We start from the raw sequence: 16,935 nt of genomic DNA, 5'->3' as shown, positions 1-16,935 counted from the left end.
GTTTTTAGGTGTTCAGGATGGTTTGATAACTATCTAGCTGAACTGGGACCTAATGATATTTCAGTCTGCTACTCCTCCACCATCTTGCTTCCTCTCCTCTTTAATGGTATTTTAAAATATGTAGTTATTTATCTTCTACTTAATAGCAAAATAGATTTAAATCAACTTAAAATATAAAAACAACAAAAATTAAAATGACAAGTTCTGTCTTAAGCAAATTTTATCCTATTATTTCTTTGTAAAGTTTATCCTGGTAATAAAGAACTTACAATTTGTTTACAGAATACAGTATTCAGTGATTGCTGAGCTCACTATGTATTAAATGAAGAGTTCACTAAATATAAACCAATCACCTGAAAATACTGATCATAATTAAATGTTATTGGAATAAGGAGATAGGTTTCCCAGACTGCATAAGAGATATTGAATTTCCTACCTCTAATTTTCTCAAATCCTTCATTTATTTTATGGAATCCTACTCCTACTCACTCATAGCAGCTTCTTTGAGTTATCTTTTACACTTTATATTTATTTGCTAATTTTTCTAGTTTCTTTAATCATTAAAAACAAATTTTTTCCTCTAATCATGAACATAGCTATAACAAATGCTTTAAAACTTCTCTGTATGATTTCAACAATCTTGTATTTTGACATTAATTTCCACTGAAGTTCAAATTTCATACTATCCCCAGACATTGTGAATATTATGCTGTGAAAATTCTACATTCTATTATATTCCTCTAAAAAGTATTGATATTTGTAGCTCTTTTAGCAATCAATTAATTTGGTTGGAATCAAATTGCAAACTCTATTTTGGATGGAAGCTCAAATCTCATTTTGGTGCTTTCACTCTTGCCCCAGCTTGCTTGAAGTCTACCCCACAAATGCATGGTTCAAAAGCCAGTCAGAAATGTGAGTGTACTTTCTACCCAGAATTTAAGGCCCTCTATCTGTGACTACATTTTTTCTGGGCTTTTTTCCCCCTCATTTTCCAACAGCTGTGATTGCCTGACACCTGAAAGACTGTGGGCTTTGTATCAGAGAGTTAGCTACTCCATATGGCATAGACTAAAATCCTTTAGACTAAAAACTGCAAAATTAAGAAATTCTCCCTATGTCTTCCCTTTATCCAAGTATTGATTTCTCTCCTAAATCTCCTCGCTTTTTGTTTCCATCCAGTGCCTTTGATATTTTTTTTTAATATTTTATTTATTTATTTGACAGACAGAGATCAGAAGTAGGCAGAGAGGCACGCAGAGAGAGAGGGGGAAGCAGGCTCCCTGCTGAGCAGAGAGCCCGATGTGGGGCTCGATCCCAGGACCCTGGGATCATGACCTGAGCCGAAGGCAGAGGCTTTAACCCACTGAGCCACCCAGGCGCCCCGCCTTTGATATTTTTATTTGGATTTTTTTTTCTTATCTGGGGACAAATTTATATATTTTAACCTTACTTTATTTGTATCAGTTCTATGGCATATTAACATAATTATTGGATTACAAGTAATAGAAATACAACTCAGTCTATCTTAAGCAAAACAGGAGTATTGGCTCCTAGCACTGAAATATTTAGAATTAACTTCCGGAATAGCTGGATTAAGATTCTCAAGCAGTATCACCAGGAATTTGTGGGTTTTTTTACACACATTATATCTTGGTTCTGATTCATCTTCATAGGCTTTCTTCTGGAGATCTCCCTCCCCATATTGTTTCCAAAACTCCTGACTTACACAATACTAAATTAAAGACCTCAGCAGAAAGACTAATACCCACTGGTTCCAGGTGAGTCTTGGAATCAACTTCTGTGTTTTTGGTTGATGACCTATCCCTAAACTAATCCCAGGGACTGTGATTGACCCTTTGGTCATGTGTTTACCCCTGGAACTGGCTTTGAGTTCAATCCCATCTAAGCTACAGAGCCTGTGAATACAGAACAGCGTTTCCCTAAAGGAAAATCGGATGATAATACTAAACAGAAGAGAGAATGGTAAAACAACAGAATCTCTCTATTGGCACAGATAGAAAGAGGAAATCATGCCAAGTTGAGGAAAGGGAAATAACCAGTAACAGATGTGACAATGGTAGGTTCTTGTTCATTGTCAGCTTTCTCCTTAGTCCTCTTAGGAACCAAGTCTGATCCCTTCTCTAAGGACATTCCATTTTTTGACTCTTTTCATTAGAGTTCTGATCTCCCTTCCCTTTGCCAATAGGGATTTAGCTCAGTTTCATTTTACCAATATAATCAATCAAATTTTCCCTATGCTGCAGCACGACAGCTAGGGACATATATCCAGCAAAACTTGTCCTTTTCTAAGGATTCTGAATAGGCACAATACCTTTGTTGTCAACAGTGACCATGATGCACTAAGAAAATACAACAAGGGTGCCTGGGTGGCTCAGTGGGTTAAAGCCTCTGCCTGGGACACCTGGGTGGCTCAGTTGGTTAAGCAGCTGCCTTTGGCTCAGGTCATGATCCCAGCGTCCTGGGATCGAGTCCCACATCGGGCTCCTTGCTTGGCAGGGAGCCTGCTTCTCCCTCTGCCCCTGCCTGCCATTCTCTCTGCCTGTGCTTGCTCTCTCTCCCTCTCTCTCTGACAAATTAATAAAATCTTTAAAAAAAAAAAAGCCTCTGCCTTCGGCTCAGGTCATGATCCGAGGGTCCTGGGATTAAGCCCCACATCGGGCTTTCTGCTCAGCAGGGAGCCTGCTTCCCCCTCTCTCTTTCTCTCTACCTGCTTGTGATCTCTCTCTCTCTGTGTCAAATAAGTAAATAAAATATTAAAAAATACAACAAAATCTCTATGTAAATTTTTAAAAATCAGCAATACAAATATTTTATAAATAGGGATAGTTTAAAAAAGAACTAGTGCATGACACCTGGATGGCTCAGTTGGTTGAGTGTCTAACTCTTGATTTTGGCTCAGGTCATGATCTCAAGGTCATGGGATAAAGCCCCTTGACAGGTTCCTCACTCAGTGGGGAATCTGCTTAAGAGTCTCTCCCAATGTCCTTCCCCCACTCCCTCCCTCTCTAAAATAGATAAATAAATTTAAGAAAAAGGACTAGTCTTTTGGGTTACAAGATGACTTTTATTCTTCATGTGACTCTTAAAGATATGTAGAGTGAATAATTTTACTAGTATGGGGTAAAAAATAAACTCTCTTTTATTTTAATGTGTGCATTATAATGGTTCTCAATCTTCAGCTAGTCACCACGGAGTCTGTTACTTCACTCAGGCTGATCTTTCCTGGGTATTGTGCATTTAAAAGGTATCCTTGTAATATTCATGAATTCCAGTGAGTGAATTCAATTCTCATACTATTATTGTTTCTTTTCTCTCTGTTAATCATCTCTATGAGGAGAGATCCTTTAATTAATTTTACTTTTTTTTGAAAGTGTTTTCTTTTCTTTTATTTGGAGAGAGCTACTTCATATCCCTACCTTCAACTCCAGAAGACTGTTCAAACCCTCAGCCTTTTATTTTTTTTTAATTTTTTTTATTTTTTATAAACATATATTTTTATCCCCAGGGGTACAGGTCTGTGAATCGCCAGGTTTACACACTTCACAGCACTCACCAAAGCACATACCCTCCCCAATGTCCATAACCCCACCCCCCTTCTCCCAACCCCCCTCCCCCCAGCAACCCTCAGTTTGTTTTGTGAGATTAAAAGCCACTTATGGTTTGTCTCCCTCCCAATGACATCTTGTTTCATTTATTCTTCTCCTACCCCCTTAAGCCCCCATGTTGCATCACCACTTCCTCATATCAGGGAGATCATATGATAGTTGTCTTTCTCCGCTTGACTTATTTCGCTGAGCATGATACGCTCTAGTTCCATCAATGTTGTCGCAAATGGCAAGATTTCATTTCTTTTCATGGCTGCATAGTATTCCATTATGTATATATACCACATCTTCTTTATCCATTCATCTGTTGATAGACATCTAGGTTCTTTCCATAGTTTGACTATTGTGGACATTGCTGCTATAAACATTCGGGTGCACGTGCCCTTTTGGATCACTATGTTTGTATCTTTAGGGTAAATACCCAGTAGTGCAATTGCTGGGTCATAGGGCAGTTCTATTTTCAACATTTTGAGGAAAATCCATGCTGTTTTCCAGAGTGGTTGCAAAACCCTCAGCCTTTTAATCTCCTTTTTACTTTTGTCATAGTCTGTTATAGAGAGAAGCCCAATGTAGCAAGAAAAGAGGCTGGTTCTTATTTTTCTACTGTAAGAATTTGTCTATTAAATAAAACATTCCCTCTAGATTTTATATTAGAAAATATATATTTTTTTCACTGCCAGATGCTTCTTGTATAAATAGAGGCAGAACTCCAAAGAACTGGGAACTGGAGTCTGTTGTCTCATTCATAGACCTTCTGATAGACATATTTTTTGTTCTTCCTATAAACAACATCATCACCCTATAAGAACCATTGGTGCCATACTCCACCATCTCAATTTGCCTATACCATTTAGTCAGAACATTGAGCAAGAAAGGTTTACATTGTCATTGGGCCAGACATATAAGGCCAAAGTATAAACTCATTTTCAAAAGAAGGGTTACTTTAACCATTCACAAAAAGAATAAACTATAGCAGATGTTTTTTCCCACTTATCCATGTATCATCAAATGAGAATTAGCAGAACTCTGCCAAATGGCATATATTGCATTTGTGTGTGTGTGTGTGTACATGTGTATGTTTTTCCAGTCATCCATACACTCATATAGATTGATATGTTTATATAATATATATTCTATTACTCTGTGCTTAGTAACAGCATTTACAAAGTCTTGTATCAGCGATTTATTCATTTTCCCTGAGAGTAGTGTTAATTGCTCTATTATACTGATGGTTTATATATATCCCAACTTTCAAATGAGCTTCATTTAAAGTTGGCAATGCTAGTTTACACCTGCAAAAAGGTGAGTATTTTTATCCTAGCTTGGGAGTAGAGGAGGCTGTTTCTCATCACTTGGCATATGCCTAAAGAATAATATTTTTGTTTGCTTTGATTATTATGCAAAGCCACAAGGCAGATTTTGTATTAAAAGAAATTTGCTAAAGAACTTTAGGGAAAAATCATGGCTCTTACAAAGTAACCACATGTTGGACAGGTGTTTATTTAAAACATTTGTTTGAATACATATGAGGCAGAGAGAAGAGGATTACAGATCTATCCTGCTTGTAAATTCATCATTCCATTATTTAAATAATATTTGCCAACCTGAAAAATACACCAATTTTTGCCTTTATCAAGCAATTCTATCTTATCTACCACCATCATCTATCATTTATTATCTATCATATATCTATCTATCATCTATCTATCTATCATCTATCTATTTTACAAGTGAGGTGATTTATTAATCCAGCATTTTTTCTAATGCTTCTTGTTGGCATTTGCCGCCTCTCTGATGATTTTGTCTAGATCTCTGTCCCTCAGATGTCAGTTTGCCACCCCCATATCCATCGTTTCCTGTCATTTTCAACCCCTCTAGGGCGGAGGGTCATGCAGGCCACACTCCTGGAGCCTCTGCTGAAATTGCTTATAATGACCCTATTTCTGACATCCCTTATAGGTCTTGGTCAAGGAGTTGACCACAGTGCCACCTTGGTGGTACAGGTGCTGTGTTGTGGAAGCAGCTCCTTTGTAGAACTGGTTCTCATTGTAAGCCAATTTGACAGTATCTACCCATTCAGGGACTTCGAGCTTCCCAGCCTTTTTGAGGAAGGTTGCCAGAGCTCTGACAAACACCTGCTGGTTCATGTCTTTTACAGTAACTCTGGGCATCATGTGGCCTCTGTATTGCCAGCCAGGGGAAAGGCCAAGCTGTTTTATTAATGTAGACTATATTTTCTTGCTTTGTGTAACATGCATAGACAGCATTCAGCTATTTATAAGTAATCTCATTCTCACACTTAATTTGAATACCATAGATTGATGATTTAGAGATATGTGGAGTAACCGAATTCCAGAGCACATCTTGTGACAGTTAAAATATTGTGTAGTAGCAATCGCCACTGATCTAAGACGAAACAGTATTAACGATGTGGAAGGCTTTCAACCATCCTGTGAATTTCAATGTGATATTTTTATTTCCTACCTCAACACTAAGGTCATTTTAAAGCTCTTGATCAACATGTAAGCTCTTTGAGGGCAGGGGCCTTGTCCAACTTGCACATGTCTGTATACAAAGTCCTTAGGATGCTACCTGGTTCAATACATACCTGCTTAATAAGTAAGTGAGTGCATGAAAAAGAAAATCTAAATATTTATCTAGAATTTCAGGGTATGTGTGTGCATGAATATGTGCATGCATGTGTGTGTTTGAAAGAGAGAAAGACAAAGAGAAAGTGAGTATTCACTGAGACTCCATTTTTTTAACATTAAAAACTATTCTGTCCTCAAAAGTTCAGTGAAATCTTTCTTTTTATAAGAATTGTTGAGTTGATGATTTGGAATGATAAATTCTGATTGTGTTTCTTTGTTGAATAGTTGTATCTTCCGAGAGTTTGCATCAACAGTGTTTATTGAACATCTGCTCTGTGCCCACAGGGACTCTGAGAGCGACTAGGGATAGAAGGTGGAAAAGTTTATATGTTTATCTCATTATTTTCATAGTATGATAAATAAATGTTGTCTTAAATTAACTGCTTCAGCAAGTAGTAATATTTTAAGGTATTTCCTAAGGAGTTTTAAAAAAAGAAAACAGTCACTAGAGTGAGAAGCATTGTTATTAGATTCAGTTAGTTCTTTTCCATTACAATAGTTTAGTTTTCTTTTTCAGGTCTCCAAACAATTAACAAGATAATAGGTGAGACAGAAGAAATGTTGACCCCTTGATTTTATCCCCACTGTTTGTCTTAATAATGCTTTCATGAGTTACTCAGTATGACTGTTGAGATAAATCCAGATACATAAAAAGTGTCTCCTTTCTGTGTATAAAACCAGCCAATGCAATGAATAAAATGGGTGTACTTAGGAAAAGAAATCAAGAAATACTTACTTTTTATTGTGACAATAACTGCAAGATAGCAGAACTTGCTAAAATCCAACATAGATTTGTTTTTTCAATCAAGTTCCCTAGATAAGTAATGATTCGAACTTAGAAGAGCTTCTGTGCTATGCTGGTCTGAATGGAGAAAATGGATGCACAGATCATAAATTAATGCCTGGAAACAAACCATGAACTTTTGCCAGCAACAGCTAATTTGCAACAATGGGGGCTTGGTGAAAATGACAGTTTCTGTCGGCATGGGGAGGCAAGCAGAGCCATTTGAGAGGATGGAGAGCATTGTGCCTGCCAATTGATGTTGGCAGGGGATTGTCAACCCACTGAGTACCAGGACTCATCAGCATATTTAATGTTATGAGCATAGACATTGTCTTTAAAAACATAAGCCATGAGAGGGCAATGTGGGCTGCAGACTGCAGAGAATAGCATTTCAGGCAGGTGGATGGCACAAACACTAATTCAAGTTGTGGCAAGTGGGAAATAGAAATAGAAAGGGGTCAGATACAAGGAGAAAGAGGTGAAAAGCCCAAAGTAAAAATTAAAAGTAACAAATGTTCAATGCGAAAAAGAGAAAAAAACAAATAATAGAAATTGCAGAAAAGCATGAATGGAATAAAAGTTATTCTGCCACTATCACCACGAATAGTACTGTTAAAACTTTATTGTAAGATTCTTTCAGGTTTTTAGCTCAAGAACTTAAAATAACTTTCAAAAGTGGCATTAAGAGTTATATTGGACAGATCTATTATAATGAAGATAATATTAACGTTCCCCACATGTCTTATATTATGAGCTAATGTATAAGTTAGAATAGTTTCAGCCTACTAGAACTATCAAAAATGTTATGGAAACCTTCTACTAATTTATAATCTTACCTACATGACAGCAAACGTATTTTGAGAAGAGTTGCCCGTGTGTATATATTGATAGAAATTAATGAGACTATAAGCCAGTTATAATTACATTACATCTCTCTGTTTCAAAATACTTGTGAATAGGTGTTCTATGTCACAAGATAATCTTTCTGTTGTTCAGTAAACAATCTTACAAACTTTTATATATGTCATACTTTTCATTCAGTATTGAATATTTAAGTTATAATATGTAATCAGGTATACTGGGATAAAATCACAAAGCAATAACTGATGAGTTTTCATACTTTGGGTTCCTGCAATTCCTTTACCCATTGAAGTTACAATTTTTCCTAGAAAAACTGTACTTGTGGAACCAGTGATTCCCATCTGCCCCACAAATTTTCCCTTCTCAAATACAGAAACGGTGAGGATACTCTTTCTAAGGAGAGATGAAAAGAGGTTAGAGAAAGAGTAAAAGTGGACTCCGGGGGCTTTGCAGAAGTGGAATGAGATTCTGCAGTTTAACAGGATACTTGATTGGGATGCTGAAAGAAGGTTGGAGTGGGAGCTGATCTTTCCACATTCTTTGCATCCCAGAATATCATGGGAAAACACACACACACACACACACACACACACACAAATTTTCCAATAGATCCAACAAAGTTTCAGGCTTTAGGTAAGAGAAAGAAGCTATTGAGAGGCTCAAGGATATGATGAGGGTGAACTACAACAACAGCAAATATAAATACTAAATTGAACAAGTGTCCTTTACATCTTCGGAACAGACTCCATGGACTCTGGAAGGGGAGAGGATGGCCTCAGGTCTACCAACCCTGCACCAAAACTGACTGCATAATGGTTAAATTACGGGGGTTTGGTCATCAAGTAGAATAGAGCTTGAATTTTTTTTTTTTTTTAAATCCAGTTACAAAGTAGAAAAAATAACTTCAGTTGCACCCTTGGGTATCCAAACTCAACAAACCTGTATACTTCTAGGGTATTTTAAAGCTGATACTTACATTCTTAATTAACCTTACAATAACTATATTGTGCATATTATTAGTCCCTGCTTCTTAATCATTTATCATTAAAACTGTATTAAGACTATTAAGTGCCTAAATCTGTATTAGCTTCCAGATATTTCCTGTAATACTAGATTCTTGTGCCTTACCCAACATCTACTGGGCTCAAATTAACACTAATAATTTTAATGTCAACATTCTAGATGGTGGATAGCTACTTACATTTCAGCATGTAGATACCTCACATGCATGCAGATGCAATCTGGAAATGTGGGGTTATTTTATGGAGTGACTAGTGGGGCTTGGAAGCTAGTAGATAAAAGTTCTACATGGAATAAACAATTCTGAAAAACATAGTCTGTAGGGTTATAGAATCTCTTGGAATTTACTGAACCTCAATTGTACATAGCAGTGACCAGCCTCCTTCTTTATGTCATTCTCCCCAGTTCCTCAACCTACTCCTTCCCAAATAAAATATCCATACACAAGTGTGGTATATAATGATGTTTGTATATATGTTGGAAGGAGAGAGGCTATGGCACTAATTTAACAAACCCAATATAATGCATTGTCTCAGGAGGCTAATGGTTTGTGAAAAAGATCTTCAAGGTGTATATCAGAGAAGTTTAGACACCTTTTTTAATTTAAATTCAGTTAGCCAAGGTATAGTACATCATTACATAATGTTCAGTGTTTCATTGGTTGTTCAATGTTCAATGATTCATTAGAGTATGTCACTCAGTGCTCATCACAGACACTGTTTTTGAGGCTAAATAACTATTGAGAGGTATAGCCAGAATTGGAACCAGGACTGTTCATTCTCAAAATATGTTCTTTCCAATATAAAATGGAAATAACCTATGATGCTATTGCTTATGTTGCAGTGTTTTTTGTTTTTGTTTTTCTTAAAGATTATTTATTTATTTATTTGAGAGAGAGAGTGCACAATTTGGGGGACAGAACACAGGGGAAGGGAGAGAGAAAGGGAAAAGAATCTCAAGCAGACTCCATGCTAAGCTCAGAGTCCCTTGCAGGACCCTGAGATCATGACCTGAGTGGAAAACAAGAGTTGGAAGTTTAACCTACTGAGCCACTGAGATGCCCCTATTGCAGTAGTGTTAAAATTTTCCTTATTAAGTATATTTCCTTCAAAATAGGAAGTGAAGCTGATGGGATATAATATAAAATGATTTAGGTTGAGATGTTTGGTAGTGGGTTCCAAGGAAGAAAGTTTGGATCAAGAGCCTCAGTAAGAGGGTCTTGGAAAATAGGAACAAAAATAAATTCTGCTCAATTTGCAGAGGAGATGAAGTAATGAAGAAAGACACCAAAGAATTCACATAAAAAATTTAGACTTTCAAATCCAAATAACAATTTCTTTCCATCTAAATATTAAAAATAGACACAAGATAAAAAGTTGCTTGAAACTATAAAATTAATTAGTCTTAAGATCTCTACTAGAACTTCAGTGGTATGGCTATGTATTCCATTGCTTCTGCCAACAATTTATGGACAACTTACTAGGGACTGTAAAGAAAGAATATTTTCCAAAATTAATATATCTATCTTTAGTTTACATATTTGAATTCCAACATAATTAACAACACATGATGATATTTTAAAATGTAAGCACTATCCATGTCATTTTCCTTCAAAGATTCATTTTTATCATTACTGAAGTATAGTTACCACACAATATTATATTAGTTTCAGGTATAAAACATAGAGTTTGAAAATTCTATACATTACCTAATGCTTACCATGGTAAGTGTAGTCACCATCTGTCACCATACAATGTTATTACTATATTATCAAATATAAGACCTGTGCTGTACTTTTCATTCCTGTGACTTATTTATTTTATAACTGGCAGTATGTGCCTCTTAATCCCCTTACCCTGTTTTACCCATTCCCTAGCTCCTTCCCCTTTGGCAACTACCAATTTGATCTTTATATCTATGAGTCTGTTTCTGTTTTGTTTGTTCATCTATTTGCTTTTTAGATTCTACTTGTAAGTGAAATCCTATGATATCTTTCTTTCTATATCTGACTTATTTCAATTAGCATAATATACTCTCAGTCCATCCACATTGTTGCAGATGGTTCAATCTCATTCTTTTTATAAGACTGAATAATATCCATTGAATTTTTCCTACATCTTCTTTATCTATTCATCCATCAATTGATCCTTAGGTTGCTCCCATCTCTTGGCTATTGTAAACAATGTTGCAATAAACACAGGGATGCATATATCTTTTCAAATTAATGTTTTGGTTTCCTTTGGATATATATCCAATTGTGGAATGCCTGAATCATATGGTATTCCTATTTTTAATTTTTTGAGGAAACTTCATACTGTTTTCCACAGTGATGGCACCAATTTACATTCCCACCAATAGAACACAAGGGATACCTTTTCTCCATATCCTCACCAGTGCTTATTTCTTGCCTTTTTTTATATTGGCCATTCTGACAGGTGTGAGGTGGTATTTATTATGATTTTGATTTACATTTCCCTGTTGATTAGTGATGTTGAGCATCTTTGTGTGTGTGTGTTGGCCGTCTGTATGTTTTCTTTGGTAAACTATCTTTTCAGGTCCTCTACCCATGATTTTATTGGATTTTTGTTGTTGTTGTTCTGTTATTAAGTTGTATAACTTCTTTGGTTTGTCATATATGGCCTTTGTTATGTTGATGTATGTTCCCTCTAAATCCTTTTTGTTGAGAGTTTTATCATGAACAAATTTATTTTGTCAAATGGTTTTACTGCATCTGTTGAGATAATCATGTGGTATTTATACATCCTCTTGTAAATATGATGTTTACATTGATTTGTTAATAATGAACTGCTTTGTATGCCAGGAATAAATCCTACTTGATTGTGGTCGGTTGTCCTTTTAATATATTGTTGAAAGTGGTTTGCTAATATTTTGCCGAGAATTTTTGTATCTATGTTAATCAAGGATATTGGCTTGTAGCTTTCTTTTTTGTAGTCTCTTTTACTGATTTTATCAGAGTAACGCATGCCTCATAGAATAAATTAGAAGTTTTCCTTCTTTTATTTTGTTTTTATTCTTTTTTTTCATTTTTTTTGAATAGTTTGAAAATAATGGGAATTAAATCTTCTATAAAAGTTTAGTAGAAATCACCTGTAAATCCAGCTGGTCTTGGATGTTTGTTCGCTGGGAGATTTTTGTTATCAATTCAATTTTATTACTAGTAATTAGTCTTTCTAAATTTTCTGTTATTTCTAGTTCAGTTTTGGAGAAATGTATATTCTTAGGAATTTACCCAGTTTTTCTAAGTTGTTTGATTAATTATAATTTTCATATAATCTTTCATAATAGTCTTTTAAAATTCCTTGTATTTCTGTGGTGTCAGCTATTATTTTTCCTCTTTCATTTCTGATTTTGCTTATTTGAATCCTCTCTGCCTTTCTCTCTCTTCTTTTTATGAGTTTGGCTAAAGGTTTATCAATTGTTGGTTTCTCTGATATTTTCTATTGTTTTTCTTTTTGTTCCTTATTTCATTTATTTATACTCTAATATTTATTATATCTTTCCATGTACTAACCTTGGGTTTTGCTTTTTTTCCATTTAGGCATAAAGTATAGTTTGTTTACTTGAGATTTTTCTTATTTCTTCAAGTAGGCCTTTATTGCTATAAAGTTCTCTCTTAAAACTGCTTTAGCTCCACCCCGAAGAATTTGAACAATTTTGTTTAAATTTTCATTTGTCTCCAGGTATTTTTTTGTTTCCTCTTTGATTTCTCCATCGACCCATTGGTTGTTTAGTGGTATATTGTTTAGCCCTTATGTGTTTGTGTTTTTTCCAATTGTTCGTTGTTATTGATTTCTAGTTTCATAACATTGTGATCAGAATAGAGGCTTGGTATGATTTCAATCTTCTTAAATTTTTGAGACTTCTTTTGTGACCGATCATGTGGTCTATCCTGGAGAATGTTCCATGTGCACTTGAAAAGAATACATATTTTGTTGTTTTGAGTGGAATGTTCTGTATGTATCTGGTAAGTCCATCTGGTCTAATGTGTCAGGCAAAACCACTTTTTTCTTATTGATTTTCTCTCTGGCTGATTTTTCCATTGATGTAAGTGGTATGTTAAAGGCCTCTACTATAATTATATTACTGTCAATTTCTCCCTTTATATCTATTAATATCTGCTCTATGTATTTAGATGTTCGATGTTGGGCACATATATTTTCACAGTTGTTATATTCTCTTGTTGGATTGATTCTTGTGTTATAGTGTTGTTCTTTGTCTCTTGCTATAGTCTTTGTTTTAGGGCCTATTTTGTCTGATATAAACATTGCTAAACCAACATTTTTTTTTTAATCTATCATGTGCATGGTATATATTTTTCCATCCCTTTACTTTCAGTTTGTATATGTCTTTGGGTTGAAGTGAGTCTCTTGTAGGCAGCATATAGGTGGGTCTCATTTTTTAATCCATTCAGTAACCCTTGTCTTTTGATTGGAGTATTTGGTCCATTTACCTTTAAAGTAATTATTGATAGGTATGTACTTCTTGCATTTTGTTAATTGCTTTGCTGTTGTTTTTTAGTTCTCTGTTCTTTTCTTTACTTGCTCTCTTTCCTTATGTTTTAATTGCTTTCTTTAGTGTTACATGTGGATTCATTTATCTTTATTTTCTGTGTATCTACTATAGGTTTTTGAGTTATGATCTGTAGTTTATATATAGTATTCTATGTGTATAACAGGTTGAGGATGCACAGTGTGGGGTATGATCCCCTTGCTCCTCTATACTTGTGATGTCGTTCCTGTCTGTAGTTAGTCATGCCAGGGTTTTGGGATCCCTGCTGCTTCTCTACCCCTCCTACCCTTTTCAATGTGTCCTTCTCTGTACAAGTAGCTGTAGAAAATTTGTTCTTCCTGTCTTCAGGTTGTTTTCAGAGTTAGTTGCAATACATGTAGTTGTTGCCTCTGTGTGCCTTTTCATACTCAGAGTATTAGAGTCTTCTTATAAGCCTTGATATCACAATTAAAAGTCTGGTGGATATCATGAAGCTGTAGCTGGATGAATTCAAGTGCTCCTACCTGATTTCAGCCAGAAAAGCCTGACTTTAATATGTTGCACTGGAACATGGAAACATTTTAATAAACTAATTAAAAAATAGAAAATGAAGTGATTAAAATGATGATACTAACTGAAAGAAACATGTCATTTACATTTAAAATAATTGAGACAGAATCATAAATCTAGATTTATGAAAAATTTTAAGTCTTTGGCTTGATTTGCAAAGTAACTAAAAGAGACTGGCTATGTGATGGGTACTGAAAGAATATGCACAATTAAACAACAAACATGACATACTAGCAATCTATGGTTAAGCATTTTATACAAAAGATAGGTTAAAATTAGGGATGTTCCATAGTTTTAATGACTAGGATTTTAACAAATTCCATCCACACTTATTGAGCCACTTCCTGTGTCAATCACTTTCTGACAAATAGGTCCAGACAAATAGTGAACAAAATGTCTTCATGGAATATTCTAGTGGAGAAAAAAAGACAACAGAAAGAAAGACAATAAATAAATTATATATTAGGTTGTGTATTCATTTCTTATGGCTACTGTAACAATTTACCACAAATCTGGTGGCTCAAAACAATGTGGATTTATTCTCTTATACTTCTGGAAAACACATGTCTGAAGGAATAAAGGCAAGGTTTCAGTGGAACTCAATGGGAGAATCTTCTTCTTTTCTTTTTCTAGCTGCTGGGGATGACCTGCATTATTTAATTCATGATCCCTTTTTCATACCACTCCAATCTCTATTGTCATCACATTTTCTCTTCTGCATTGAAATATTCCTCTTTCTCCATCTTATGTATGCACGTGATTGCATTTAGGGCCTGATCCATATGAATAGTCCAGTGTAATATCCTCAGCCCAAGATCTTTAATTTTATCATATCTGCAAAGTTCCTTTTGTCACATACAGTATTCACAGGTTCCAAGGAATAGAAATGGGTATATTTAAGAGGTAATCACCACATGTGATGTAAAAGAAAAAAATATCATGTAGGATATGAGAGATTGAGAGCTTTGATATACTATTTTTAAGTAATGTCTTCAATGTAAGCTTCATTGAGTAAAAAAAAAAATTGACCAAAACCTAAAGGTAGGCAGAAAGTGGTTATGTGAATAATCAGAGCAGAGCACAGCAAGCAGAAGTAATAGAGTTTAAGGAGGTATGTCCATGTGTCCATAGTTGAATCAAAAAAAAGGTGGGGAGAGGCAGGTCAGAGAGTAAATTGGGGTGTTTTGTGGGATTTTTAAGGAAATTAGAAATTATTCTGAATGAAATGAGGAGCAATTTCAGGTTTAGTGGTTGAGAGGTGATATGATTTAATGTATAGTAGGATCACTCTGGCTACTGAATTGGGAGAGTATAATAAGTGAGACAAGAGTGAAAGAAGGGAAACCTGTCAGAGAGATATTATAGAAAACTGAGTAAGATATTATAGCTTGTACCAGACTGGTATGAATGAAGATGGCAAGAGGTGTTCAGATTCTGGTTATGTTTTGAAGACAGTGCCAACGTAATTCATTGACAGTGTGAAGGTAGTATAAGAGAAAAAACTAAGGAGAAAAAACAACTCCAAAGTTTTTGACTGAGCATTAGAAAAAGACTGTAAAAGGATAGATTTGAGAATAAGGTTGAAATTCATCTTTGGATGCATGTGTTAGTTTGAGATTACTGTTAGGCAACTGAGTAGAAATGTAGAGTAGCCACCACTTGAGGAAGTAGTGTTTTCAGGAGAGATCCATGCTTTCAGAGAGTTTCAGAAAAATAGTGGAGGACATACAGAATTTTGCTAATAATACTCCATGAATTCTAGACATATTAGATGGGTTTCACAATTTGAGGATGAGTCAAAGAACAGGACAAAATAGGAGATATGACAATCCCTGCATGGGGTGAAGTCTAAAAATAAGGTGTAAAATGGGACTCACTCTTGTTGCCTTTTAAGGAAGAAATAAATTTACCCAAAGGGTATAACGATGAGGTTTATGTCAGGTAATCAAATAATATATTGACCATTCTTGGATGGTCTTTGGGACTAAAGAAGGCACTATAGTTCCTGGGATAAATAGCCCAAACTAGGACTATTTCAAGCAAGGTAGGACCCATTTTCTTCCTATGTTAAGAATATCTAGGAAAATTAGATTTTATTCTGAATGCATTGTCTTCTTTTGGTCCCTGGTGATGGAAGTAAATGGTATTAGAGTGAGTGGTCTTGGCCCCAAATGCAAGATCCACTTTTTCTTTTTTTTAAGATCTTATTTATTTATTTGACACAGAGAGACATAGCAAGAGAGGGAACACAACAGAGGAAGTGAGAGAGGGAGAAGCAGGCTCCCTGTGGAGCAGGGAGCCTGATCTCAATCTCAATCCCAGGAACTTTGGATCATGACCTGCCAAAGGCAGATGCTTAACGACTGAGTCACCCAGGTACCCCAAGATTCACTCTTTAACTCTTTTAGGGGTACAGAAGATTTTTAAAAAGTTTCCCCTTTGATTTATGTTGCTTATATTAAGGAAGCCTGATTTTAATCCCAGCGCCTGGTGCTAAGTGTTGATCTAACTGACAGGATTACTTGGAGAAAATATGACTCCCTCTTAAAGATGATTGATGAAGTTGAGGACATCTGGAAAATGTACTCTGCTTAGCTTGTGTTTCCTCTGGATCCCTGTGGTTATAAGGTGGAAGGCCTTGGGGAAGCATGGTCTTGTTCCCAGTGTATAGGTTCACATGGAATATGTATCTTAGACTTATGCTTATTAGTGCACACTATTACTTTATATAATCTAATTCAGCCTAACTAAATTAAGTCATTCAAAGTGTGCACTAAGTTCTTAATTTCAATGATGACATAAGTTATTTTCAGACATTCCAATGGGTACTTTTCTAAATCTTTTTGCTATTTTTTTCGTAACAGGTTTTATTTTCATTATAACATATTTCTTTTTTATATCTTTAATCATTTTA

General features: G+C 35.3%; 1 pseudogene; it reads right to left on the bottom strand.

Moving 5' to 3' along the window:
* Positions 1-5,386: 5,386 nt before the first annotated feature.
* LOC122890094 lies at positions 5,387-5,827 on the bottom strand (annotated as a pseudogene).
* Positions 5,828-16,935: the final 11,108 nt, after the last annotated feature.

This window comes from Neovison vison, chromosome 11, assembly GCF_020171115.1.
Source record: "Neovison vison isolate M4711 chromosome 11, ASM_NN_V1, whole genome shotgun sequence".
NCBI lineage: Eukaryota > Metazoa > Chordata > Mammalia > Carnivora > Mustelidae > Neogale > Neogale vison.
This window is presented reverse-complemented; position numbering and strand designations above follow the sequence as displayed.